The sequence below is a fragment of the Martes martes genome (assembly GCF_963455335.1).
Source record: "Martes martes genome assembly, chromosome: 13".
Lineage (NCBI taxonomy): Eukaryota > Metazoa > Chordata > Mammalia > Carnivora > Mustelidae > Martes > Martes martes.
Genome location: NC_137901.1, coordinates 69,200,149 through 69,227,678, shown reverse-complemented (window position 1 = coordinate 69,227,678; position 27,530 = coordinate 69,200,149). Strand labels below are relative to the sequence as shown.

The 27,530-nt window shown below is 42.7% G+C and overlaps 1 protein-coding gene across 2 annotated transcripts in view; it reads left to right on the top strand.

Moving 5' to 3' along the window:
- Positions 1-13,627: 13,627 nt before the first annotated feature.
- The window catches only part of RNF185 (ring finger protein 185), a 39,819-nt gene continuing 25,916 nt past the window's right edge, over positions 13,628-27,530 (top strand). Inside the window, exon 1 of one of the 2 annotated variants that reach the window (XM_080822050.1) lies at positions 13,628-13,754. The gene's annotated coding sequence lies outside the window, so the exon portion shown is untranslated. The remainder of the gene's footprint in view (positions 13,755-27,530) is intronic. The other variant, XM_080822049.1, reaches the window with a different exon arrangement.

The window sequence follows — 27,530 nt, the reverse complement described above, 5'->3', positions numbered from 1 at the left end:
CCTGCCTAGGCCTCGAGGGAAGGTGTCACTGGGTTTTCCCTTCAGATTCCACCTGGTGGCCACGTCAGTCAATGTACAGGACAGACTTCGGAGCCCTGCCTCCCACTGGAGTGCCCCTCAGAGGCCTTGGCACAAAGGATTCCAGAAGCCAAACCAGCAGGACAGGATAGGACGGGCCCCGCCCTGCAGACAAAAGGGGAAACAAAGCTTTCCTCTGGATTCCCACATGTCTGGGGTTGGGCAGGGTGCACAGTGGGTGCCAGGGAAGGTGAGAGGCTGGGGTCCATGGGATCTGATCATTTATCCCTGTCTCTGTCCATCAGTCCTCATTGCTCTGTCTCCCTGGGCTTCTTTCTCATCCTTTGGTCTCTTGGTCTCTTGCCCTCTCTGGCTCTGATTCTCCTCATTTCTTTCTCTCTCTCTCTCTTCCATTCCTCCCTCTCCATCTCATTTTCTCTTTCCTTTCCTTTCTCTTTCTCACCTCTGTCTCTCTGTGCCAGTTTTTGGTGCCCCTCCCTCTGAGTTATTGTCTCTGCCTGTCTCCGTCCCACCCTCTCTTCTCTCATTTCTCCACTCTCTGGCTCTGAGTATCCCTGTCCTCTCCCCAAACTCTTTCCCTCTTTTTCCCGTTTCTCTCTTAATGTTTTCCCTCTCTTTGTTTTCCTCTCTTTTTGTTTCTTAATGTCTTCTTGTTTCTCTCCTCCCTTCCTCTTCTCTTTCTCATTCCTTCCCTTGTTATGTCTCATGGTTTCCTCGTTTGTGTGTGTGTCTGTGTGTCTGTTTCTCTCTTTTCATTCTTCTCTCTTCCTTCTCTGTTTTTCCCCTCTACACCCTGACCCCAGGCCCAGGACCCAGTGCATCCTGCCCTTTCCAGGCCATGACCTCATCTGATGCTCACAACCCCTGCCCCTCCCTAGGGAGACTGGCAGGGCAGGGCTTTCTCAGCCCATTGTTGAGATGGATGGAGTGAGGCTCCACGAAAGAAGGAACTTGCCAGGAGTCACATAGTAGACCAGGGGAGAAGACAGGTCAGATTTTTCTTGGCCTGTGGGGAGGACCTCCTGTGACTCTGGGAGTCTCTTGGCTCCCCTACCCTCTCCCCATCTCAGGCACTTCCTCCCCACTCCCTGGAGCCCTTGGAACTTGTGTTCCCTCCCCCATCTGGAGGTCTTTCCGCAGCTCTCTGTGCTGGGAGAATGGTGCGGGCAGTGCCTAGCTCCAGAACATTCTGCGTTCATTTGAAAACAGTTGAGTGTCTACTACTGCCAGGCACAGGCAGAAGCCCTGAACAGAGAGAGGAGGGGAGGAGAGACAGAGCATGTTTAAGTCAGGAGATGGAGAGGAACACATTCTCTGCCGGGGCAGGGTCTGGCGGCCCAGGGGAGCCAGGCCTTAGTGTCAGTGGGGTCCTCTAGGAAGCCACCACCAAAATGGAGTTTGAAGTGCAAGAGATGTGGTGGAGGAAATGCCTGTGGAAGATAGAGGGGATAAGGAAGATGCAGGGCTGGGCAGGGAAAGCCTTCGGACTGTTCCAAGTCTGACATCTATGAGGAGAGAGTAGAAGGAAAGGAGAGCTGGATAAGAGCGTCACACCTCGGTGCCAGTCTGAGCAGATCTCAGCCAGCCAACGGGGAGCTCTAGGGCAAAGATTGCCCATGGAAGAGTCCAAGCTGGGCAGACACAGGCAGGCCCGAGTGCCCTGGCTGTGCCCTGCCATTGGTTGGGGGCTGCCCAGGAGGACAGTGGCATCCACCCCGATGTTGCTACAGATGCTGAAGTTGCTGCAGCTGATGCTGCCACATTTGGGAATTTATCCGCCCATTTGGCTGGGGCAGCCCCCACCGCAGATCAGAAGAAAAAACTCAATGGGTAGGTGGAGTCTGAAAGCTGGGAGGAAGCGCAGTAGGCAGTCTTCTTCCAGAGATCCCACACACACAGACACACACACAAACGAGGAAACCATGAGACATAACAAGGGAAGGAATGAGAAAGAGAAGAGGAAGGGAGGAGAGAAACAAGAAGACATTAAGAAACAAAAAGAGAGGAAAACAAAGAGAGGGAAAACATTAAGAGAGAAACGGGAAAAAGAGGGAAAGAGTTTGGGGAGAGGACAGGGTTACTCAGAGCCAGAGTGGAGAAATGAGAGAAGAGAGGGTAGGACGGAGACAGGCAGTAGGAATCTGAGTACAGGACTATCCCTCATAAGATTTCCAGGTAGGAGGGGCGCCTGGGTGGGTCAGTGGGTTAAAGCCTCTGCCTTCTGCTCAGGTCATGATCCCAAAGTCCTGGGATTGAGCCCTGCATGGGGCTCTCTGCTCAGCAGGGAGCCTGCTTCCTCCTCTCTCTCTGCCTGCTTCTCTGCCTACTTGTGATCTCGGTCTGTCAAATAAATAAATAAAATCTTTTTTTTAATTAAAAAAAAAAACATTTCCAGGTAGGGGTTCAAACCCAAGTATTTGTGGCATAAATGAAGCCCAGTCCCAGGTCTCAGGCAATAAATACTGAGAAACAACAGTGTTTCAAACTAGACACCTCAGAGGCCGTTGGTGGCCCAGTTGGTTAACCATCTGACTTCTGTTCAGGTCATGATCTCAGGGTCTTGGAATCGAGCCCTGCATGGGGCTCTCTGCTCAGTGGGGAAACTGTTTCTCCCTCTCCCTCTGCTCCTTCCCCCACGTGTGCACTCTCTCTCTCTCCCAAATAAATAAATAGTCTTTTAAAAAAAAATCTAGACATCTCAGTAGATAGGAAGAAATACATTAGATTCAATTCAACAGCTTATTAAACTATGCATAGGAGAGAGAGAGAGAGAGATGGGGAGTCAGAGGGACACTGGAAACTATTCTACTAACTGAACAATATTAGAAGCTGTGGTGTTTTAAAGATGCGCACGAATTCTCTGATATTCCTCCCTTCAAGTGGTGGTGGCTACTTCCTCTCCCCTTCAGTGTGAGCTGTACTTAGTCACTTGTTTCTAATATATAAAATGTGGTGAACATGATGTAACGTCTGAGACTAAGTGATAAAAGGCATTGTGCCTTCCTTCTTGCTCTCCCTCTTGTATCAATTGCTCTGGGGGAGCCAGATGACATGTCATGAAGACACTCAAGGACACTCAAGCAGCCCTACAAAAAGGCACACATGGTGAGCAACTGAGGGATCATTCAACAGCCATATGAGGAAGCAGATCCTTAAGGCCCAATCAAGCCTTCAGATGACTACAGCACCACCTGACCTCCCCTGCCCTCTGCCTTTGGTAATAGCTTTATTGAGATATCGTTCACACACCATACAATTCCCTCACTGAAGGTATACAATTTAATGGTTTTAAGTACAGAACATTTTCATCATTTCAAAAAGAAATCCTGTAACAAGTAACAATCATTCTGCCTTCCTCCCTTCCCCTAATTAGCCACTAATCTATTTCATGTCTCTATAGAGTTGCCTATTCTGTACATCTCATATAAATGGAATCATACAATAAATGGTCTTTTGTGACTAGCTTCTTCCACATAGCATAATGTTTTCAAGATTAATTTCTGTTGTAGCATGTATTAGTACTTCATTCCTTTTTATGACTGGATAATATTCCATTGTATACGAATGTTCCGTTTTGTTTATTCATTCATTAGCTGCTGGGCCCTTGGATTGTTTCCACTTTTTGGTTACTATGGATAACATTTCCACAAATATTCATGTAAAAATTTTTGTGTGAACATATGTTTTAATTTCTCTTGGGCACATACCTAGAAGTAGAATTGTTAGATTATGTGGTAACTCTATCTTTAACCACTTGAAGCACTGCCAGGCTGTTTCCAAAGTGGCTACACCATTTTACATTCTCACCAGCAGTGTTTGAGAATTCTGATTTCTCCACATCCTTGCCAACATTTGTTGTTGTCTATCTTATTGCCATCCTTAGTGGGTGTAAAGTGGCATCTCATTATGGGCTTTGCTTGCATTTTTCAGCTAATGATGATGATCATCTTTTCATGCTTACTGGCCATTTGCATATTTTCTTTGAAGAAATCTGGCAGATATCTTTACTGTAACCTTGTGAGAACCTGAACCAGAGCCACTCGATGAAGCTACTCTTTAATCCCTAATTTTCAGAAACTGTGTGATGATAAATGTTTGTTGTGTTGAGATATTATGTTTTGAGATATTTATTACACATCAATACATAAGTAACACAGAAGGATTCAGGTATATGTCTTGGGTACCCAGTATTAATACTACTGGAAGTCCCAGCCAATGCAATAACATAAGAAAAAGAAATACAGGGGCACCTGGATGGCTTAGTAGGTTAAGCATCTGCCTTTGGCTCAGGTCATGATCTCAGGGTCTCGGGATCAAGCCCTGCATCGGGCTCCCTACTCAGCAGGGAGTCTGCTTCTCCCTCTCCTTCTGCCTCTCTCCCTGATTTGTGCTCTCTCTCTCAGAAATTTAAAAAAAAAAAAAAAGAAATACAAATTGTTAAGTTTGAAATGGAAGAAACAAAACTGTCATTGTTTGTAGATTAATTTATCCACCTAGAAACTGCAGGTGTATCCAATGCCTAGGATGGGAAAAGCATTAATGGAATAGAATTAAGTCCAGGACAGATCCAGATTTGAGTCCTAGCTTCTCCCTTACTTTTTGTGTGATCTTAAGCAAGTTCTTTTGCCTCTTTGTGCCTCATTTGTAAAATGTGGATGAGAATAGTGCCTATACCATGAGGACTGATGTGATTATATATAAGGTACCTCCGTGGCTGACATACAGCAGCCTTGGGTAAGTAGACAGGGATTTGAAGGCAGGAGCCAGGCAGGATCACAGGGTGACTAATTTAATGCCCAGTTTCCAGGCTGCAGAATGTGGGCTCCTTCCATTCTTCCAACTGACTCCAGCCTGCCAGTTGGGTCAGTAGATCTTACCCACACCCTGAGTTCACCTCTGATTCCACTTCCCCTCCCTAATCAGCTTAGGGGAAGTCCTTTATCTTGGCTGGATTCCCATGATATAATCTATCAGTTGGTACGCTCACGCCCACCTTTTTTTCTTTTCTTTTCTTTTTTCTTTTCTCTCCCCCCCCCCTTTCTTTCTTTCACTTCCCAGGAGTTAAAGGAGCTCGCTGACATCAGGTCATGAATAGCCCAGGTGAGTTCATGTGGCATGAGATCCCACCTCCAGAACTGTTGGGAAACATGGAGCAGAATGGGCCCTGAGAGCTCTGTCTAGCTCAATGTGGTGACCACAGGGGGCCTCAGGGTATGGGACAGAATGCCACTGAGGACAAGAATCACAACCCTCCTACTCAGGTGTCACTTGACATTTATATTTTCACCAAGCCCAAGTGGTAAGGTTGTCAGATAAAATATAGAGATGCCCAGTTACATTTGAATTTCAGAAATCAGTGAATAATTTTTAGTTTAAGTGTATGTTCCCAGGGGCGCCTGGGTGGCTCAGTGGGTTAAAGCCTCTGCCTTCGGCTCAGGTCATGGTCTCGGGGTCCTGGAATCGAGCCCCACATCGGGCTCTCCGCTCAGCAGGGAGCCTGCTCCCCCCCCCACCTTCCTCTCTGCCTACTTGTGATCTCTGTCTGTCAAATAAATAAATAAAATCTTTAAAAAAAAGTGTATGTTCCCAACATTGCAATTATTTTTTGGTTACCTGAAATTCTAATTTAAGTGGGTGTCTTGTGTTTTTTATTTGCTGCATCTGACAACCCTACGTAGCAGTGAGATGAGGATAAGCAGGGCAGCAACTCTTCATCCCCCTTCAGAGTGGAGGCACAAGGAAGAGATAGGACTTGCCCAAAGCTCCGCTGCTTATCCACCTTTTCAATCTACGTAGGGCACTTTGTCTGAGGATGAAACCTGGGCTGTTTGTTGGCTCTAACTCAGAGACCTTAGATCACAACCCCCCTTCCCTCTTGGGGTTGGACTGGCCCTTGAGGGCCTCAAGGACCTTGGGAGTCTAACTCATTCAACAGAACTGAGAGGGTGGTGGGGAGCATAAAAGAAGGATCAGGAGATCAGAGGGGGATCTGACTGCAGAACTCAAGCTCTGGTAGACTAAATAATAAATATCCCATTTCTATAGCCAAGCACTCAAGTTCTCAAGCATAGTTTTTGTTTTGTTTTGTTTTTTAAAGATTTTATTTATTTATTTGACAGAGAGCGCGCACAGAAGCAGGAAGAATGGCAGGTAGAGGGAGAGGGAAAGGGTGAAGCAGGCTCCCCCCTGAGCAGAGAGCCTGACATGGGGCTTGATTCCAGGACCCTGGAATCATAGCCTGAGCTGAAGGCAGACACTTAACCAACTCAGCCACCCAGGTGCCGCTCAAGCACAGTTTTATCTGTCAATTTGCCCAAAGTCAATGGCAGATAGGAGTTAGAGCTAGAACAAGACTTTGGGCCTCTTGACACCCAGGGCTCTTCCTGCTGCTCTTGGGTCTGGACAAGAGGGCCCAAGGAGCCCCCTCCTGCCCAGACTAGGGAGATGGGAGCAGGAAGGCTTGTGGGTTCAGCAGAGTAGGCCCTTCCAGAGCCCACAATGTTTGGGGCAGCCTCTGCTACCATCTAGTGGGCACTCAAAGACAGCACCTCATAGAGAACCCGAACAAGGAAGGCTGTCTTTGCAAGTTTCTGGTCCCTTTTTGCACCTTCCTGGTCCTTCTTCTCTGGGCTCTACCCTCTAACTCACTGTAGAACCGTGATAAGCCCTTCGCCTCTCTGACTCTCAGTTTTCTCTCTTGGAATACGGATTCTCCAAATTGCAGCAGGCCTGATCTTTCTAAAACAGCCCTCGCCGGGTCTGTCCCCTGACCCATCCTGGGCTTCAGGTTGAAGCCTGTCATACCAAGCATGACTTAAGCCTACCAGATCCCCACTTCTCCACTCTAGTGATACAGAGCTATTTTCATTTCTTTAATAACTAGCCCCTCTTAAGACTTTAGTATATGCCATTCCCTTTGCCTATAACACCCTCTTTTACCTGGCTTGTTCCTACTCATCCTTCATGTGTCAGTTTAATTAGCTACTCCAGGAAGCCCTCTTTCTTGACACCCCCAACCCAGGACAGCAAGTGTACTTTAGGCCCCCAGAGAAGATTGATTCAGGTCTCAAAGAAGATATGAACCTAGAAGAGGTCAACTTCAGTCTTAGAAGAGGTCCTTTCAGTCCATTCAGTCCATTCAGCCCACCCACAGGTTCAGGGTTCAAACTAACCTGATTTTCCATCCCACTCTGCCGCAGTTAGGCAGTGTGAACTTCGGGTCCACCTCTTTGAGTTCCTTTCTCACAGGTGAATAAATCATACTCCATCCACTAGTGCTGGACAACAGAACTCTAAAGTGAGCCACAAACATAATTTGGAATTTTCTATTCACAGTTTAAAAAGTAGAAGAAACAAAATAAAATAAAATAAAATAAAAAATAAAAATAAAAAGTAGAAGAAACAGAGGAAATTAATTTTCATGATCCATTTTTTAAAAGAGTTTATTTATTTATTTATTTGACAGACAGAGATCACAAGTAGGCAGCGCCCGAGGCAGGCAGAGAGAGAGAGGGGAAAGCAGGTTCCCCGATGAGCAGAGAGCCCGATGTGGGGTTCAATCCCAGGACCCTGGGATCAGGACCTGAACTGAAGGCAGAGGCTTAACCCACTGAGCCATCCAGGTGCCCCTCATGATCCTCTTATGTAATCCATGCATAAAATATTATTTTGTAATCCATGCATAAAATATTATTTCAAAATGTAGTCAATATTCTAAAATTATCGATGACCTATTTCACATTCTTTTCCTCATACTAAGTCTTTGAAATCTGGTGCGTATTTTACACTTAACGTGTGTCTCAATTTGGATTCCATGTTTCTAGCACTCATGAGGTCAAAAGCCACTGTATTGCACACACACATCTGTGTGGGTATTACCTGAGTGTGTACATATGTAAAAATTTGTGGAGCTGAACACTTAAGACTTTGACCTTTTTTGTGTGCAAATTATATCTACTCTTGAGAAAAAACAAAAGAGTAATTCCAGTTCTGGCCTGAACTTGGATGGACAAAGGGTGGGGCAATTTCCTGGAATGGGAGAGGTTTAAGGTAAACAGATGGGGTACAAGGTGAGGAAAAGCTGAGAGCCTGAGGGGTTTTGTCCCTTTAGGTCTTTGTTGCTCCTAGGCCCTGGGAAAGTGTCCAGAGACACATAACCAGGAGCTGTTCAGGTAGCAGGTGGCAGGGATCAGGTAGCCTTGGTACCTAGGACTTGTCCCCAAGACTTGAGAGGGGGTCATGGGTCCCATCCAAACTTCTCTCCTGGACTCCACAGTCCTAGGCTCTTCCCATTCTCATGTAGGGGCTATGGGCATCTCCTCTACCTAGGATTGCTAGATTAGCAAAAAATAAAAGTCACCAAGTTAAATCTGAATTTATGATAAACAACAAAAAAAATTTTAGTATAAGTATGTCCCATGTGTTGTTCATGTGAAATTCAGATTTACCTGGATATCATGTATTTTATTTGGCAGCCTGACTTCTAGCTCATCTTCCAGGACTCTGAAACATGCAATCTGGCTCTACTTCCTGGTGGGATGTTGACCACATTTTTTCATCTCTCTTAGCTTTAGTTTTCTCTTCTGTAAAATGATCAATAATTCTTTCCTTAATGACCTATTAAGAGGACTCACTGAGAAAAAATATTTAAAAAGGACTCCCCATAAAGCCTGGCACATAGTAGGCCCTAAGTGAACATTTTACCTTTTCTTCCTGGGCTTCTGGAGGTGGAGGGCAGAGATGGGCTACCCAGTGAGGGCCCCTCCTCCCTATACTGCCCAGGGCTTGGATCCCAGGATTTCTTAGTGCCTTCCAGATTTTCCTCTCCTTTACTATTTTTCCCCTTCCTTGGTTTTCTAGACTTGGTTTTCACACCTCATGTTTTGGGAACATCCCAGAATCCTCTGGAAAGAGCCTATCTCCCTGGAATAAGGTGCTCCTGATCTGGATCCCAGAAGATTCCAGAATATGGCTCTGACACCACCTCGTGGCCATGTCCCTAAACAAATAATGCTATCCAGACCCAAACCTAGGAAACCAACAGGTCACCATAAGGGCAGAGTCCTAAGCCAGGCTCCAACAGGAGGCAGAAGAAACAGACCCTAAGCTGTCCTGGGGCACAAGGCTTAATGGCAGGGGTGCAATGAGCTTTATCTTAACCTTAGGACCCAGGCACAGAGAGCAAAAGGAACCTAAGGCCCAGGGGTTTAGTAACATGCCCAAGGGCATACAGCAAGAATTTGCACATTTGCGGGCGCCTGGGTGGCTCAGTGGGTTAAAGCCTCTGCCTTCAGCTCAGGTCATGATCCCGGGGTCCCGGGATCGAGCCCCGAATCGGGCTCTCTGCTCAGCAGGGAGCCTGCTTGCCTTCCTCTCTCTCTGCCTGCCTCTCTGCCTACTTGTGATCTCTGTCTGTCAAATAAATAAATAAAATCTTAAAAAAAAAAAAAGAATTTGCACATTTGCTCTGGGCTGCGTAACTAGGCCGTGTTCCTAACCTGCAGCCTCCTTGGTTTAAGGGTTGGAGTTGAGGAGGATTAGGGGATGATTTCTCTGGCCTTTTCTCCCTTCTGTCTGCACACATGGTCTTCCTCTCTGAGCTTCCTGTACCCATGAGGGGAGGCTGACTCCAGCCTAGGGTGAAGGGTGAGGGTGGGGGTGGGTCAGGCCCAGGGAATATTCTCCCCCATGTCAGGTGAGGAGACTGGAGTAAAAAGTGATGCCATCCACCAGAGTTGGGCTGGTTCCTAGGATCCTGGAATATTTTTTCCCTGCATTGAACAGAAGAGAAAACTGAGGCTCAGAGAAGGGCAAGGACCTGTGAGCCTCAACTGATCCAAGAAGCCAGAAGGTCTACCAGACTTCTTGCCTCTCCTCAACTGGCAGATACACATCTGAGGCCTCAAGTCCTTAATCATAGCATTCTCCTCCCCAACTACTTGTCTTTTCCCACTATTCAACCTTCCTGGCCTTTCAAACTCCTTGACTGATATTCCTGCTCCCTCTGAGGCTCTGCAGTGGCCTCTTACTCGTCTTGTGCTCCTAATCTCCACCCCTCTCCTCTGTACCCTGGAGAAGATCTGAATGCCTCTGCATGGATTCCAACCATGCCTGCCCCAGCCCTTTCCTTCCTCTCCAGCCCCATCCCTCCCTCCATCCCTTCACAGACCCTACTCTCTGGCCCAGGGTAGTGAGGCAACATTTCAAAAGGTGCTGGTTTTGTAGGCGGATTCCAATCTTGAGTGTGAGCTTTACCAGTAGGCGGATTCCAATCTTGAGTGTGAGCTTTACCAGCTGTGTGGCACTGGGCATGTTGCTTAACTTCTCTGGGTCTCTAGATCCTCATATGTAGTAATACTTGCTTCATGATTAGGGGGTGAGGATTAAATTGCATAAAACCCTTAGCACAGTGTGTAGCACCTTAATAAACATTCAATAACTATTAGCTGCCAGCATTAGTATTAATATTAATATTAGTATTAATATCAGAAGAGGAAGGGGAGGGGAAGGAAGGGGGCAGGAGAAAGGTTAGAGCTGTCAAAATGAGAGTCTTTGGGATGCTCAGAGCAAGCAGAAGAAGAAATCAGAGCATTTCTATTTATTTTAATCTTTCCCACTGGAATGAATATTTTTTATTCATCATAATTTGTTGTAAGCATTAAATAATATTAAATCCAGGCTGGGTCGTAGGAGAATACATGCAAACATCACCAACAGTGTGTTTTTGTGGTCCATAAGTGCCTTAGTGTGGTAAAACAGAGAAGATATTACTTGATATATTTTTTAAACTGAAGTGCTTCCAAGTTTGGTAGTTTCAATTCTGCTATTTCTTGAGAATGTCTTTAATAACAAGAACATGAAGAAATAAACAGTGCTGGTTCCCTAACATTAAAGTTTCAGGAATGTGGTTATTGCTTTCCAGAAGAGACCATGAGAATGACCTCATTTCTCACAAAGGAAAAGTTGAACTCCTGCCTTTAGTCTGCCTGATGAACCCAGCAAAAACAGCAAAGGAGAATGTAATTGACAACTTTGTCTTAATTGAAGCTTATGCTCCTATGTTGTTTTATAATGATGGTACTCTGGCTTTTTCAAAGGAATTAGCTTAAGCAGGAATTTTTTAAAGTATACAGAGCTCATTCAGTGCTAAGCCTGTTCTACATACTCACAATAATCTTCTGAAGAAATAAATTTTCCCATTAAATGAATGAGGAAATGGAGGTTTCTGTAAGTGAAATGGCTCATCTAAATTCACATAGTTGGTGAGAATGGGAATTTTCAATGCCCTCCAGTCAAAGACCACCAGGAACATACCTGTGGTTGGACAGGTTGTTTTTATTACTTGTTATCACAAACTGGGTGATGCAAAATATAAGGAATGATGGAGCATCTCAGTAACAGAGGGTTAGAAAGGACATTTAGGATTTGGGCTTGGATTAAGTAATTTGGGGGAGTGTGTACGTTCGACAGGAGAACACCAAGGCCTACCTGTGTGTGCCAGGCCAGCTCCTGGATACCAGGGACTGCTTTTATTTTTCTCAGAGCCTGAACCCAGATCCAGGTTTGTGTGGTTGGAAACATTTCCCGTGTTACTCTCTGTTCATAGAAACCTGAAAAGAAGACAAGCAGACAAAGAATTTCATCTATGAGTTTATTTCGTCTACTACCTTCACCACCTACTCAGACTCAACCTCTCCTATAGTCCTTGGGATAATTGCAGACAGTTAATAAATATTTGTTAAATTTATGAAATAATGAAAATGTCAAAAACTCCAGAGAACAACTATCTGGGTGCAAATTGCATCTCCACCACCTATCAGTATGTGATTTGGAAATTCTTTAAAAAGATTGTATTTATTATTTATTTGTCAGAGAGAGAGCACAAGCAGGGGGAGCAGCAGGCAGAGGGAGAAGCAGGCTCCCCACTGAGCAAGGAGCCTGATGCAAGATTCGGTCCCAGGACCCTGGGATCATCACCCAAGCTAAAAGCAGAGACTTAACCAACTGAGCCACCCAGGCATCCCTGGAAATTTTTAATTAAATGATAAAATTGTGTAAACTTTAAAAAAGTTTTCCTTTACCCATTTGTAAAATGGAGATAACCACCAAAGCCATTCAAAGGACTGCTGTGAGGGTCAGATGAACTATTGTGTGGAGTGTGCTTAGTTAGAGCTTATCAAATGTTAACTATTGTTATTTTCAGGATAAGTAGTCTGTTAGTTTTTTGATCACATGTTCAATATTTTTCCCACTAGGCATGAAAGCAAAGATCTTATCTTGTCTCTTATCACCAGTCCCTAACACAAACAAACGTTTGATAGATAAATAAGTAAATTGGCTAAAACCCAGGAACTCCCACATTTAGGCAATAAATTTTAGTAACTTAAATAAAAGTTGCAAAAAGTATATAAGGAACTCCCGTGTACCCCTTACCTAGATTCATTACTCTTTAATATTTCACCTCATTTGCTTAATCATGCCCCCCACATACACGCATTTTTCTCTGAGTAATCCAAAATTAAGCTGTGCCCTTTTAGCTCCAAAATACTTCGGTGAGTATTTCCCAAGAACAAGGGCATTCTCTTAACAAAGCCACAATAGAGTGATCAAATTTAGAAAATTTAACATTGATACAATAGACATTAAGAACTAGTCCACAATTCATATTCAAATTTGTCACTTATCCCAATATTGTACGTCACACCTATTCTGCTTCCCATTCCCCCTCCAGAATCCAATTTAGAATCACACACCACATTTTGTTGTCATGCCTCTTTAATCTCTTTTAAACCAGGATAGCTCCTCAGCCTATCTCTGTCTTTCATAATATTGACAGTTATTTTGTAGAGTGCCCTCAATTTGGGATTATTTCATGCTTCCTTGTGAGATTTGGGTTATACATTTTTGACAGAAATATCACAGAAGAGATGTGTCCTTATCAGTGCATCTTATTGGAAGGACCATGATCTTTACTTGACCTATAATTTGGATCATTTTGATTCACTTGCTCTTCGAGGTTATACCTCTGTACAATTACCATTTTCCTTTCGTAATCAATAAGTAATTTATGGGAGACACTTTTAATGTGTAATTACCCTGTTCCTCTAGTTCTACCATTCATTATTGTTTTTCTAACTTCGTCAGTTTTGTTAGTTGGGATTCTACTAAAAGGAGGGGTTTTCCCTTCTCCTTATCTATTTACTTCTTTATTTATATCAGCAAAGACTCGTGAGTTACCATTTTATTTCATTAGTTACACTCTGTCACTATCATGTATTTTGATGATCAAATTGACCCTATTTGGTCAGTGGTATCTCCTTCAAGTTAGCTCCTGTGTCTTTTAACACGTTCTCATCATTCTGATTCCCATCATTCTTACATTCCGATTCAACAAGATGTTCTAAGCTTAGCTGGTACTTTCCCTGCCCTGACTCAGGCTCTTTGAAAAAGCAGCCCACCAGTCCCTGTTTCTCCGCTTCCTGCGCTCAGGCGGAACCTTAGAGCCCCTGACCTGGGCGGGAGAACCCCGCAGCGGACCAACCTTTTCCGGTTATGGCCGGAAGTCCTAGGAGAGGGGCGGCTTTGCGTCAGGTGACCGGAGTCTGCGTAGGAGTGATCTCAGTTCTTACCCGACAGCCTGAAGAGACGGAGTGGCAGGGCATCGGCCGGACGGATAAGCTGGGTTGGCCTCAGCGGTGTTAGCTGACCAGAGGCAGGTACGTGGTGGGCTCGGGTGGTAGTTTAGGGGCTGTCGAAGTTGAGGGACGCGGGCACGGTTTCTGCCTTATTTCTGCCTTAACCGGGCCCACGGGCTGAGACACCTGGCCCAGCGGCGCAGAGACAACAACCCCCGCTCTGTTTGGGACCCTCCGCCTCAGAAGAGAGGTGCAGTCGGCGTTGTGGTCTTTTATCCTGTGATTTTAGTTTTGGGAAACTGAGGCCCCGAGAAGGAAAAAGACAACCACGAGCTCTCCTTTCCGGGAAGGAACTCACTCTAACTCACTTTCTGTCCCCGGCTCAAGACAGCCTTTCTCAGGTGGATGTGCTTTAAATGATTTTGCACAGTTGGGCTTGGGAGTGAGAGAGCCGAGAGACTTCGCTGCATACAGCCAGTTGTGCGTTATGGGCCCAATCCATTCCCTTTGTTGAGCCTCAGTTTCCTCGTTTGTAAAACAGGGCATTATGCCTAAAATATGGTTCTTATACTGGTCTGTTTTGAAATGTCTTGAGGTGCATGCTTTACAGTGCCGTTCTCAAATAAGACTTCTGATTTAGAATCTGGGTCGGAACCTGGGAACGTTTTGAACATAACACCTCGGGGGTGTACACACTGATGTTTGAAGGCCACTGATTTGAAGTGCTTTCCTGCTGTGAGTACTAGATATCCGTATTCTTTGCTTTGAGGCAGCTGGAGCTGTCTCTGGATCTTTGAAAGCATTGGGATGTTTAGCCCAGAAAAGAAAAGTAGAAGGAAACTGTCTTTAAAAACGGAAAACAATTGTTACGGTGAAGAGTGCTTCACTTTTTATCCTTGGGGATGAAAGTGGCAGAGCTCGGACCAGTAGGCGGATTCTCTTGGTTTAATAGAAGAACTTAATGCTGGTCAGAGGTGACCAGCAATGGAATGGATTGGCTCCAAAAGTAATGAACTTCCAGTTAAAGAAAGTATATAGATATTAGATAGAGGTCCTTTCCAACCTGAAATGTCTGATTCTAAGTAACTCTTTAAACCTTTCTGGTGCTGACTGACTTACATTTTCTGCCCTCTTTTCTTGACACCTCCATCCCCCCACAGCCTACATTTTCTAGAAGTAAGGCCAGTGGTGTGAATTAATGTAATCTGTCCCTGTGCACCATCTTTTTTTTTTTTTTAGATTTATTTATTTGACAGAGATCACAAGTAGGCAGAGAGGCAGGCAGAGGGAGAGAGGAGGAAGCAGGCTCCCTGCTGAGCAGAGAGCCCGATGTGGGGCTCGATCCTGTGGGGCTCGATCCGGGGACTCTGGGATCATGACCTGAGCCGAAGGCAGAGGCTTTAACCCACTGAGCCACCCAGGAGATCCTGCACCATCTTTTCTTTTCAGGGACTTTGGAATGGCCCATCTAATAAGGGCTCCTTAAATGTTGTTGAATAACTAAGGAGGTATTATGTTCTTAGCTTATGTTCTTAGAATAACTTGGAAATGCTGTTAAAGACTTTGTGTTTGAGGGCACCTGAGTGGCGCAGTCAGTTAAGCATCTGCCTTCGGCTCAGGTCTTGATCCTGGGCTCCTGGGATCAAGTCCCGCATTGGGCTCCTTGCTCAGCGGGGAGTCTACTTCTTCTTCTGCCCCCTGCTCATGATCTCTCTTTCTCTTTCAAATAAATAAAATCTTTTAAAAGAGAGAGAGAGAAAGAGAGACTGTTTGATCAGGAGAAGCCAGTGAACTCTTTGGATCATAGAATTGAGGAGCCTCTGTCAAGAAGGGCCCCTCAGGGTTGTTCAGGCCAGCCTTTCCTCCCTGGGTCATAAATCCCTCTTTAATCTTCTCTCCACCAATGTATTATATAGCTCTTGTATCTAATGAGAGAATTTTTGCAATCTGTCAGCTAACTTTTCATCCAGCATTTGAAACCAGTCCTCCTAGGGATTTGACTTGCCTGCCAGTTCATTCTCCCTAATGTATAATCTACAGGTAATGCTTCTAGCATATCTTTAGTTTTCTTTTCTTTTTTAGATCTTATTTCTTTATTTGAGAGAGGGAGAGCAGAGCTGTGGGGGTGGGGAACAGTGCAGAGGGACAAGCATACTCCCCACTGAGTGCAGAGCCCCAGGGCTCATGCTTGGACCCTGAGATCATGACCTGAGCTGACCGAGCCACCCATGCATCCCTAGATCATTTTTAGTTTTCTTTTTCTTCTTCTTTTTTTAAAATTTTATTTATTTATTTGGAGAGAGAGAGCGTGGGCAAGCGAGCTCGGGCCCACAAGCAGGCAGAGTGGCAGGCAGAGGCAGAGAGAGAAAGAGGCCCCCCCTCCAGCAAGGAGCCGGGTGTGGAACTCTATCCCAGGATTCTGGGATCATAACCTGAGCCGAAGGCAGCGGCTTAACCGACTGAGACACCCCGGCATCCCTGTCTTTAGTTTTCTAATCGAATGTTGAAGTTCCTAAAAGCAGATCGCGTTTTCAAAACCTGTAAGAGGGGCGCCTGGGTGGCTCAGTGGGTTAAGCCGCTGCCTTCGGCTCAGGTCATGATCCCGGGGTCCTGGGATCGAGCCCCGCATCGGGCTCCTTGCTCGGTGGGGAGCCTGCTTCCTCCTCTCTCTCTGCCTGCCTCTCTGCCTGCTTGTGCTCTCTGTCTCTCTGTCAAATAAATAAAAAAAAAAAAAAAAAAAAAAAACCTGTAAGAATATTTAGAGTGCCCTGTGGAGCAAAGATTCTATATTATGACCCAGTTCTGCTCACATCCTATCCCCCTCCCAAAAAATAGATTGTGTTTGAGCTAAGACTTCCTGCTTGTGTTTACCTTCCTGCTTTGTTTGTGTTTCCTAGGATTAAAAACAAAATTGTGAAATTCTTATTCAGATATTATCCAGGTGCTGGTTTAAAATGATCATAATTTGGTGATATCTTTAATACTTATTAATCTGAAATTTTCCTTTTAAAAAAGTAACCTGGGGTGCCTGGGTGGCTCAGTGGGTTAAAGCCTCTGCCTTGGGCTCAGGTCATGATCCCAGGGTCCTGGGATCAAGCCCCACATCGGGCTCTCTGCTCCGCAGGGAGCCTGCTTTCTCCTCTCTCTCTCTGCCTGCCTCTCTGCCTACTTGCGATCTCTGTCTGTCAAATAAATAAATAAAATCTTTAAAAAAAAAAAAAAAAAAAAGTAACCTGGGGGTGCCTGGGTGGCTCAGTGGATTAAAGCCTCTGCCTTCGGCTCAGGTCGTGATCCCAGGGTCCTGGGATCTGGCCCCGCATCGGGCTCTCTGCTCGGCAGGGAGCCTGCTTCCTCCTCTCTCTCTCTCTGCCTACTTGTGATCTCTGTCTGTCAGATAAATAAATAAAATCTTTAAAAAAAAAATAAAAAAATAAAAAATAAATAAAAAAGTAACCTGAATCAGCATTTCCAAAGTGTGTTCTTCAGGCCACTACTCGGAAGCAATGCCTCTGAAAAAAAGTGTTCCATAGTAAAAATAAGTTTGGAAAATGCTGTATATCATTATCTTTTCTTGGAACTTCTCAGCGTATAATACCACATTAAATGTATTGAGATGTCCTATAATAAAGAAACATACCTAATCTTGTTTAACCTTGCGTTGCCAAACTTAATTAATGTGCATGCAACACTTCTTTTTTAATTGACGCACACATTGGCAAATTCTTTTTTTTTTTTTTTTTTAATTTATTTAAGTAGTCTCTACACCTAATCTGGGGCTTGAACTCATGACCCTGAGATCAAGAGTCTCATGCTTTTCCAGACTGGACCTACCCTGGTGCCCCTTACATTGGCAAATTCTCATCTGGAGAGTCTGCAGTTTATGGTATGCAGGCCAAATCTGGCTCTGTTGCCTGTTTTTGCATGGCATATAGCTAGGGCGGATTTTATATTTTTAAACGGTGGGGAATAAATCCAAAAAAGAATAACGTTTTGTGATATGTGAAAATTACAGGAAAATTAAAACTGTAAATAAGATTTTATTGGAATACAGCCACACCCATTAATTTACATATCATCTTTGGCAGAAGAGTTGAGTGGTTCCCCCAAAGACCATACGGTTTACAGTCTAAAGTATTTACGGTATGGCATTTTACAGAAAGAATTTACCAGCTCCTGACTTGCATTGTGTACATTTTTTTTAAGTTTTTTCATGTACATTTTTTAACTCTTTGACTTTTTTACATTTTTAACTTTTTTAACTTTTTTTTTTTTTAAGATTTTATTTATTCTTTGACACAGAGAGAGAGAGAGCACAAGCAGTCAGAAGGTCAGGCAGAGGGAGAAGGAGACGCAGGCTCTCTGCTGAGCAGGGAGTGCAATGCGGGACTCGATCCCAGGACCCTGGTATCATGACCCGAGCCGAAGGCAGCTGCCTAAACAACTGAGCCACCCAGACGTCCCCTTTTTTAACATTTTCAAACTTTTGTATAATTTATTTTATTTTGAAATAATTTTAGACTTACAAAAATAATACACAAACTTCCTGTATACTTTTCACCCAGCTTTCCCTAATGTTAACATTTTACATAGCCATGTTAAAATTATCTAAATAAGTAATTTAACATTAATACAATACTACTAACTAATCTATAGACTTTATTCAGATTTAACCATTTGTCTGCTAATGTTCTTTTTCTGTTCCAGGATCCAGCCCAGTTTCCCACATTGCATTTAGTTGTCAAGTCTCCTGAGTCTCTAGTGATCTGAGACAGTTCCTGGTCTTTTTTTTTTTTAATATATATATATAAAGATTTTACTTATTTATTTGACAGAGAAGTCACAAGTAGGCAGAGAGGCAGACAGAGGGGGAGGGGGTAGCAGGCTCCCTGCTAACCAAAGAGCCTGATGCAGGGCTTAATCCCAGGACCCTGAGATCATGACCTGAGCTGAAGGCAGAGGCTTAATCCATTGAGCCACCCAGGCACCCCTCCTCAAGTCTTTTTTGTCTTTCATGACTGTAAACTTTATTTTTTTAAGGTCTTATTTATTTGTTTGAGAGAGAGAGAAAGCATAAACCGGGGGAAGGGGCAGAGGGAGAAGCAGGCTCCCCACTGAGCAGGGAGCCTCATGGGGTGGGGATGGGGGACTCAATCCCAGGACTCTGGGATCATGACCTGAGCCGAAGGCAGAGGCTTTAACCCACTGAGCCACCCAGGCGCCCCTGAAGGCGGAGGTTTAACAGACTGAGTCACCCAGGCGCCCCGACTGTAAACTTTTGCAGAGGACTGACCAGTTATTTTGTAGAATGTCTGTTGATTTTTTTTTTTTTTAAGATTTATTTATTTACTTGACAGACGGAGATCACAAGTAGGCAGAGAGGCAGGCAGAGAGAGAGAGAGGAGGATACAGGCTCCCTGCCAAGCAGAGAGCCCGATGCGGGGCTCGATCCCAGGACCCTGGGATCACGACCTGAGCCAAAGGCAGAGGCTTTAGCCCACTGAGCCACCCAGGTGCCCCTGTTGATTTTTTTTAAAAACAGAATTCACATATTATAAAATTCACCATTTAAAGAGTACAATTCAGTAGTTTTTAGTATGTTCACAAGGTTGTATGATCATCACCAATGTTTTAATCCCAGACCATTTTCATGTCCCCCCAAAGAAAACCTGCACATGTTTGCAGTCACTCCTTGTTCCCTCCTCTTCCATCCCCTGGCAGTCACTAATACGGTTTCATATAGTATGTGCCCTTTTTACAATGTGTGGCTTTTTGTGTCTGACTTCTTTCATTAAGCATATGTTTTCATAAGGTTCATCCATGTTGTGGCCTGTATTGGTACTTCATTATATTTGATGAATAATATTTCATTGTATGGTTACAGCACATTTTGTTTATCCATTCATTAATTGATTGACATTTAGGTTGTTTCTGCCCTTTGGTTATTATGACTAATGCTTCTGTGAACATTCATGTGCACATTTTTGTTTGAACATTATTTCAGTCCTCCTAGATGTGTCTCCTTAGGAGTGGAATTTGCTGGGTCATATGGCAGCTCAATGTTTAACTTTTTGAAGAACTGCCAAACTGTTTTCCACAGCAGCTGCACCATTTTACATTCCCATTAGCAATATGTGAGGGTTCCATTTTCTCCACATCCTCTTCAACACTTGTTATTGTCTCTTTTTGTTGTTATTATTGTAGCCACCCTGGTGGTTGCAAAGTGGCATCTAATTGTAGTTTTTATTTTCATTTCCCTAATGACTGATGATGTTGAACATCTTTTCATGTGCATATTGGCCATCTGTGTGTCTTTGGAGAAATGTCTATTCAAATCCTTTGTCTGTTTTGTAATTGAGTTATTTGTTATCACACACAGTTTTACATGTAAATATTAAAAGAGTTTGCAGATTGCCTGAAGCCCCTTGAAGTAACTGAGAGTGAGCTGAACTGCAAAATCTGGGGCAATGCCAGTAACTCCCTGATCTGAATGAGGTTGGATTTGAACATGCTGAAGTGCAGAGTAATTGTCCCTTTGAAACTGCTGACCGTTCAGAGCTTCTCTCAGCTCCAACCACTGCTGATCATGCAGAGGTGGGATGGCCATAGTCAAGTACAAGGGGTACTACAGTATTATTTGAAATGTGATAAGACCTCTAGGAAGTCCTGACATCTGAGAGCTACTCTGGTGGTTGTCTGGTCACAGTCAAGGAGTAGAGGAGTCAGTGATATTGGGCACCTGCTTGGGGTGGCAGAGCTACCAGTGCACCCATGCCTCTTTTGACTCCAGAGCATTTGGCTATACCCAGACCATCTTGAACATATAATTAAAAAATAAAACAGGGGCGCCTGGATGGCTCAGTTGGGTAAGCATCCAACTCTTGATTTTGGCTTAGGTCATGATCTCAGGGTTGTGAGATCAGGCCCTGCATCTGGCTCTGCATTGTGTGTGGAGCCTCTCCCTTGGGGTTAAGCATCTACTTTTAGCTCAGATCATGATCTCTGGGTCCTGGGATCAAGTCTCACGTCACTCCCTGTTTGGTGGGGAATCTGCTGCTTCCTTTCCCTCTGCCCCTCTCCACCTCTTCCCAACTTGTGCTCTCTGCTCTCTCTCGTGCTCTCTCAAATAAATAAATAAAAATCTTAAAAAAAAAAAAAAGATTTTATCTGTCCCTCTCCTTCTGCCCCTCCCCCTCTCTTTAAAAGAAAGTTTTTACAAAGAAAAAAGACACTTTAATTTTCAATGTTTCTAATGTTTTAAGTTATAGTAAACTAAATGAGTATTAATTTTACTTTTTCACTTCACTAAGCATGTGTACCAATAGTAAGAGTGTTTTTAATGTGATAAAATTTTTAAAATTCACAGACAATTGTGATTTTCCCATTGATTATTATGACCATTTTTCTTAGTATCAGCTTGCATTTTTATTGTTCTGCTTTACTGTACCAAACAAGGGTTGTCTGCATTTTCCTCCAGCATTTTATTTGTTGGTAGAATTCATGTCCTTAATAAAAAAATGTAGTCCAAAATGCAGAATCTTTACATTTAACTAAGAGGAATTATTCAGTTAGACTAATGCACACCATTCCCCTTTTACTTCAGACTTATACCAGATAAAGAGCGTTTCTAGCATTAGGGACCTGAAACTCTCTGACAGATAAATAAAATCTTAAAAAAAAAAAAAAAGAAAGAAAGAAAAGAAAGGATATGTTTCCTTTTCCAAAGATTAGAAGGACTGGGGAATGAGGAATGAGATATGATAATCCTCACAATTAGGAACCAAATATAGGCATATTCCTGAGAACCATTAATTGAGTAATTCACTCATTTATCAAGTATTTTAATAAAGTATATAGAAATTAAGATGGGAGACATTACAGTATAGATAACATAGATTTTTCTTATTGATTTAGAAATAAGAAAATATTTAGCCAAATGCCAAACTTTAAAAGATGCAAGGAAAAAGATATATTTTGGGGAGCAAATACCTTGAACAGGTGAGAGAAAATGTAATCCATGGTATGAGTGGGTAGTTTAACCTTAGTTAAGAGCAGAGATAGTTCATGCGTGGTAGTAAAGAGAGAAAGAAGAAGACTACAGACAGAGCCAAGTCGTCCTGTTTGGAAGTAGAAAGATAAGGCAGCTCTCTTGTTTTTTGTTTTTTTCAGGGAAATAATAAGGATGGTCATTAGTGAAGGTGAAGAGAAAGTAGGGGCTGTTTATAACTGAAGGAGTAGAAAGCTATGAAACAGCCATCACAGACTCATAAATTACATTGACTCAAAATATGGTGAAAGGATTGCTAAAAATTGCAAGGGGTTTGAGGTACCTGGGTGGCTCAGTTAGTTGTTGGGTGTCTAACTTCTGCTCAGGTTCCTTGCTCAGCGGGAAGCCTGTTTCTCCCTCTCCCACTCCCCTGCTTGTATTTCCTCTCTCGCTGTCTCTCTGTTAAATAAATAAAATCTTTAAAAAAAAATTGCAAGGGGTCTTGAGGTCATAAATTCAAGGTAAGTTGATCAGCAGAAAATCTTCTTGTAGGCCTATTCAATTCTTTTAATATATCAATAAGTAGGAAGGCATTATTTTACTGGTTTACATTTTTTAAAGTAAGTCCTTTATGGAAACTAAGGTGGGGGGAAGGAAATTATGGAGGTATGCATATGGAGAAAAGGATGGACCATGAGATCTAAATAAGATAAAAAGGAAGAAAGGACTTGAGCCTTAGTTTGCAGTATAAAGAGGATAAAGTTAGTGAACCAGCCATCCCAGGTATTTGAAGTCTTATCAAACTGAACAGTTAAGAAGGAGTTTGCTAGAATTTGGGAAGTGGTGGTCAGATGATGAGACTACTGAAATACATGTTTTAATAGTCCAGTAATAGTTAATGACAAATTTTAGAGCCTGGCCACAGACGGGGGTTGGTGAAGTTGAGCAGAAAACAAGATATTAATGAAAAGCTTAAAGAAGCAAGTGGCTGGATCAGGTACCAGGCAGGTTGTCTCTGGAGATATTGAACATATTCTTAAAAATAATGGGAAATGTGGTGGAGAGAGGTGCAGTTAGACAGATGCTAAAATAGAAAATTAAAAGGACATCACCAGCTTAGTCAAAGGAAATATGTGCACTGATTAGATTAGACTTGGTAATCAGCTACACTGATGATTTATTCACAATAAGTTCTATTTAATACTTTCTTCTTTGAAGTGATTTTTTTGTGTGTGTGTCTCTGTACTATAAATTACACAGTGTTCTGTGAGGAGTTTGTAGAGAGGTACCTTTGCAGCTGTAGGGGGGGTTCTGCTGACCATCATTAAATTTTTCTTTGTTCACTGATCAACCTAGGGTTGGAACTATGTTGTGAAGAAGTCAGAGCTGTTTAACGAGGAATTAGGGCTAAATGAAATACAGAGGTTTCTTTCAACCTAAATACATTCTCCACAGTTAATTTTGGTTTTTAATAAGCCCTATTTCCCCTATTAATTGGTATCACAGTACCTTAAAAAGGACACATAACTTTGGAACTTGTTTTTTGAAACAATTAGGAAGTTCTAAGTTGAAACTATTTTGGGTGAGAGGCACAAAACAGTAATTTTAATTGTGAAGATAATATGTGCTCATTTTGGGAAATACAGAAAAGTTTCCCTCTCTTCCTACCCAAATTGTTTCTGAAAAGAGCCTTTATTAAGTTGCTTTATTTCTTTGTTTCTCCCCCAGTGTGTACATTTTTAATGGTTAGAACCATTCAGTGCACATAGTTCTATAGCTTGCTTTTTCCTGATAGCATTTTTTAAAGATTTTTTTATTTTTAAGTAATCTCTACACCCAAGGTGGGGCTCGAGCCCACACCCTGAGATCAAGAGTCATACTCTCTAAGGAAGGACTGAGCCACACAGAGGCCCCTCCTGTTAGCATTTTAATGTTGATGTCTCTGTGCTTTTGCCAGCCTTTTTTGTAAGCATTACTTCTGATACATACACTTAACCATTCAGTTATTCAGTAAGTTAATAAGTATTGCTTGGGTATATAGAACAATGACTCAGCATGTTCTTAGTGAGTGGAAGTCTGGTTTCTTTCTAATAAGGAGCATATCACAATATTTTATTGTGATAAAATATACATAACAGGGGCACCTGGGTGGCTCAGTGGGTTAAGCCGCTGCCTTCGGCTCGGGTCATGGTCTCAGGGTCCTGGGATCGAGTCCTGCATCGGGCTCTTCTGCTTGGCGGGGAGCCTGCTTCCGTCTCTCTCTCTCTCTCTCTCTCTCGGTCTGCCTCTCTGCCTATTTGTGATCTCTGTCAAATAAATAAAAAATTTAAAAAAAAATAAAATAAAATATACATAACAGAATTTATCATTTAACCATTTTTAAGTGTACAGTTAATTTGGTGGCATTAAGTATATTCACAGTGTGTGCAACCATCACCACTATGTGTTTCCAAAGCTTTATCATTACACCAAACAGAAACTCTGTACCCATTAAACAGTAACTTCCCATTCCCCCTTCATCCTAGCTCCTGGTAACTTCTAATCCACTTTTTATCTCTATGAATTTGTCTATTGTAGATCTTTTCTTTTTTTTTTTTTTTAATTAAGACAGCATTCACCCATTTTTATTGTATTTTTTTAAATTTTTAAGTAGGCTCCACACCTATCATGAGTTCAAGAGTCACACACACTGGGGCACCTGGGTGGCCCTGTCATTAAGTGTCTGCCTTCAGCTCAGGTCATGATCCCAGCGTCCTGGGATCAAGCCCTACATTGGGGTTCCTGCTCAGCGGGAAGCCTGCTTCCGCTCTCCCACTCCCTCTGCTTGTGTTCCCTCTCTTGCTGTGTCTCTCTCTGTCAAATAAATAAATAAAATCTTAAAAAAAAAAAAAAAAGTCACACACACTACCAGCTGAGCCAGCCAGGAACTCCTGTTGTAGATGTTTTCTGTTAATGGAATCATAAAATAAATGACACTTTGTGGAAACATAGGGATCTTTTTTCCAATTTTTTTATTGTAGTAAAATACACATAATAAAATTTATCATCTTAAAAAAATTTATCATCTTAACCATTTTTAAGTGTATAGTTCAGTGGTATTAGGTACATTCATATTGTCATGCAGCCATTACCACCATCCATCTCCAGAACTCTTCATTTTGCAAAACTGAAACTTTTGTACCCATTAAACAGTAACTCAGGGGTTCCTGGGTCACTTAGTGGGTTAAAGCCTCTATCTTTGGCTCAGGTCATGATCCCAGGGTCCTGGGATCAAGCCCCCGCATCGGGCTCTCTGCTTAGCAAGGGAGCCTGCTTCCCCCCTCTCTCTCTCTGCCTGCCTCTCTGCCTACTTGTGATCTCTGTTTGTCAAATAAATAAATAAAATCTTTAAACAAACAAACACAGTAACTCACCGTTCCCTCCTTTCCCATACCTCTGGCAACCACAGTTCTACTTTCTGTCTCCGTGATTATGACTCTTCTAAGTACTTCATATGACTGGAATCCTACAGTATTTGTCTTTTTTGCAACTAGTTTATTTCACTTAGCGTAATGTCTCCAAGGGTCATCCATGTTGTGGTATGTGTCAGAATTTTCTTCCTTTTTAAGACTGAATAATACTCCATGGTATGCATATATCACATTTTGTTTATCCATTTATTTATGTGTGGCTGGATATTTGGGTTGCTTCCATGTTTTAGCTGTTGTAAATAATGGAAATATTAACATGGGTGTGCAGATATTTCTTTAAGACCCTGCTTTCAGTTCTTATGGCTATATACCCAGAAACCGAATTGCTGGATCATATGGTAATTCTATTTTTAATTTTTTGAGGAATTGCCATAGTGTTTTCCACAGCAGCTGTGCCATTTGACTTTCCTACTGAAAGTACGAAAGTTCGCTAAGGTTCCAGTTTCTCCACCTCCTCAGCAACACTTGTTATTTTCTGGTTTTTGTTTCTTTATTTTGTTTTTATAGTAGTCATCTTAATGGATATAAGGTGGTATTTTGTAGTTTGGATTTGGATTTTTGTAATTAGTGATGTTGAGCATTTTTTCATGTTGTTTTTGGCCACTTGTATATCTTTGGAGAAATGTCTATAAAGTTCTTTGCCCATTCTTTTTTTTTTTTTTAAGATTCTATTTATTTGACAGAGAGCATAAGCAAGGGGAGCAGCAGGCAGATGGAGAGGGAGAAGACAGGCTCCCCCCCCTCCCCCGCCGCCCCCCCCCCCGCCCAGCAGGGAGCCCAATGTGAAATTTGACCCTGGGATCATGACCTGAGCTGAAGCCAGATGCTTAACCAACTGAGCCATCCAAGCTCCCCTCCTTTGCCCATTTTTGAAATGGACTGTTGTTTCATTGTTGTTAAGTTTTAGGAGATTTTTTTTGTTTGTTTGTTTTTAAGATTTTATTTTTTTATTTGACAGAGAGAGCACAAGTAGAGGGAGGGGCAGAGGGAGAGGGAGAAGTAGGCTCCTTACTGGCAAGGAGCCCACTGCAGGGCTTCATCTCAGGACCCTGGGATCATGACCTGAGCCAAAAGCAGACCTTTAACTGAGCTACCAGGGTGCCCCAAGTTTTAGGAGTTTTCCATATATTCTGGATATTGATCCCTCAGATACATGATTTGCAAATATTTTCTCCCATTCTGTGAATTGCCTTTTTATTCTGTTTAGTGTCTTTTGATGAACAAAATTTTAAAATTTTAAAATTTTCATGAAGTCTAATTTGTCTATTTTTTCTTTTGTTGCCTTTGCCTTTGATGTTTTATCTAAGAAATCATTCCCAGAAATGTAGTATTTAAAGGAGGGAAGAAGCTACCAAGTGGGTTCTGGCTTAAGAGTCTCTGAAGTGGCCTGAATTGTCACATAGCTACTACCATGGCCCCCATTTTTCTACTCTTCACATCAGCTAGGATGTCATGAGTACATCTCATTGAGCAGTGGGAGGAAAGCACGACTGAATGGTGGTCTAAGGACACACAGAGGTCAGAAGCAGCAAGCTGTGACTTGTGTCTGTGGAAATGGTCTAGTAGTCTGGCTGGCCATTCCACTCTTGGTATCAGTCACCAGGTTGACTCCCCTGGTAGTCTCTGTAGCACCTGATTATTTGATATCCATGCTCCCAGTTGCTCCTCAGAAGTGCTGTGTGGTATAGGCATGGGGGAAGTTTTTAAAGAGGAACAGCTCTCTCAATATGGGAGTGGGTCCTAGGCAAAAGCCCAGGAAAATTACTTGTCTTTTCTTAGCACTACCAGCTCTGCAGACACATTTTTCAGCGAGATTCTTTTTTTAAAAGGATAGTTATATTATGACTAGACCATAGATTTCTTGAGGGCAGGAACCAGAACTTCATCTAATTTATTTTTATCATTGAGCATTGAGCATAGTCCTTGGCATTCTCCAGATGTTTCCCAAACTGCTCTGACAAGTAACATCAAGTGGCTCAGGGCACAAACCTGACTTGTAAAAGTCAGTATTACTTATTATTCAAAATGGTATCATTTTGGTTTTATTACTTTAAACTGTAGTTGGTTTATCTTATATATGTTCTCTTGATGGTCCTCCTTTGGACCTCCTTTTCAAAGGAGAAGTGAGATCATTGTTTTGTCAAGTATGAGCTAGGTGTTATTAAACTCTTAGGAAGTTTTCTCCTTAATTAGTTAAATCTTATCTTTTATTTTCTTTTTATACTCTACCTTCAGGATATTTTAGAGCTCTTTAGCTCAGCCTCAGGTAAAATCTGAATTAATGAGATTTTATAGATTCTGTATTAATAAGGATTTACTGACCACATGAAAACAAAGGCAAAACTCTCATTTTGAAAACCTAAAAAAAAAAGGAAGGGCAGACGCAGTTACTCTATTCGCAAG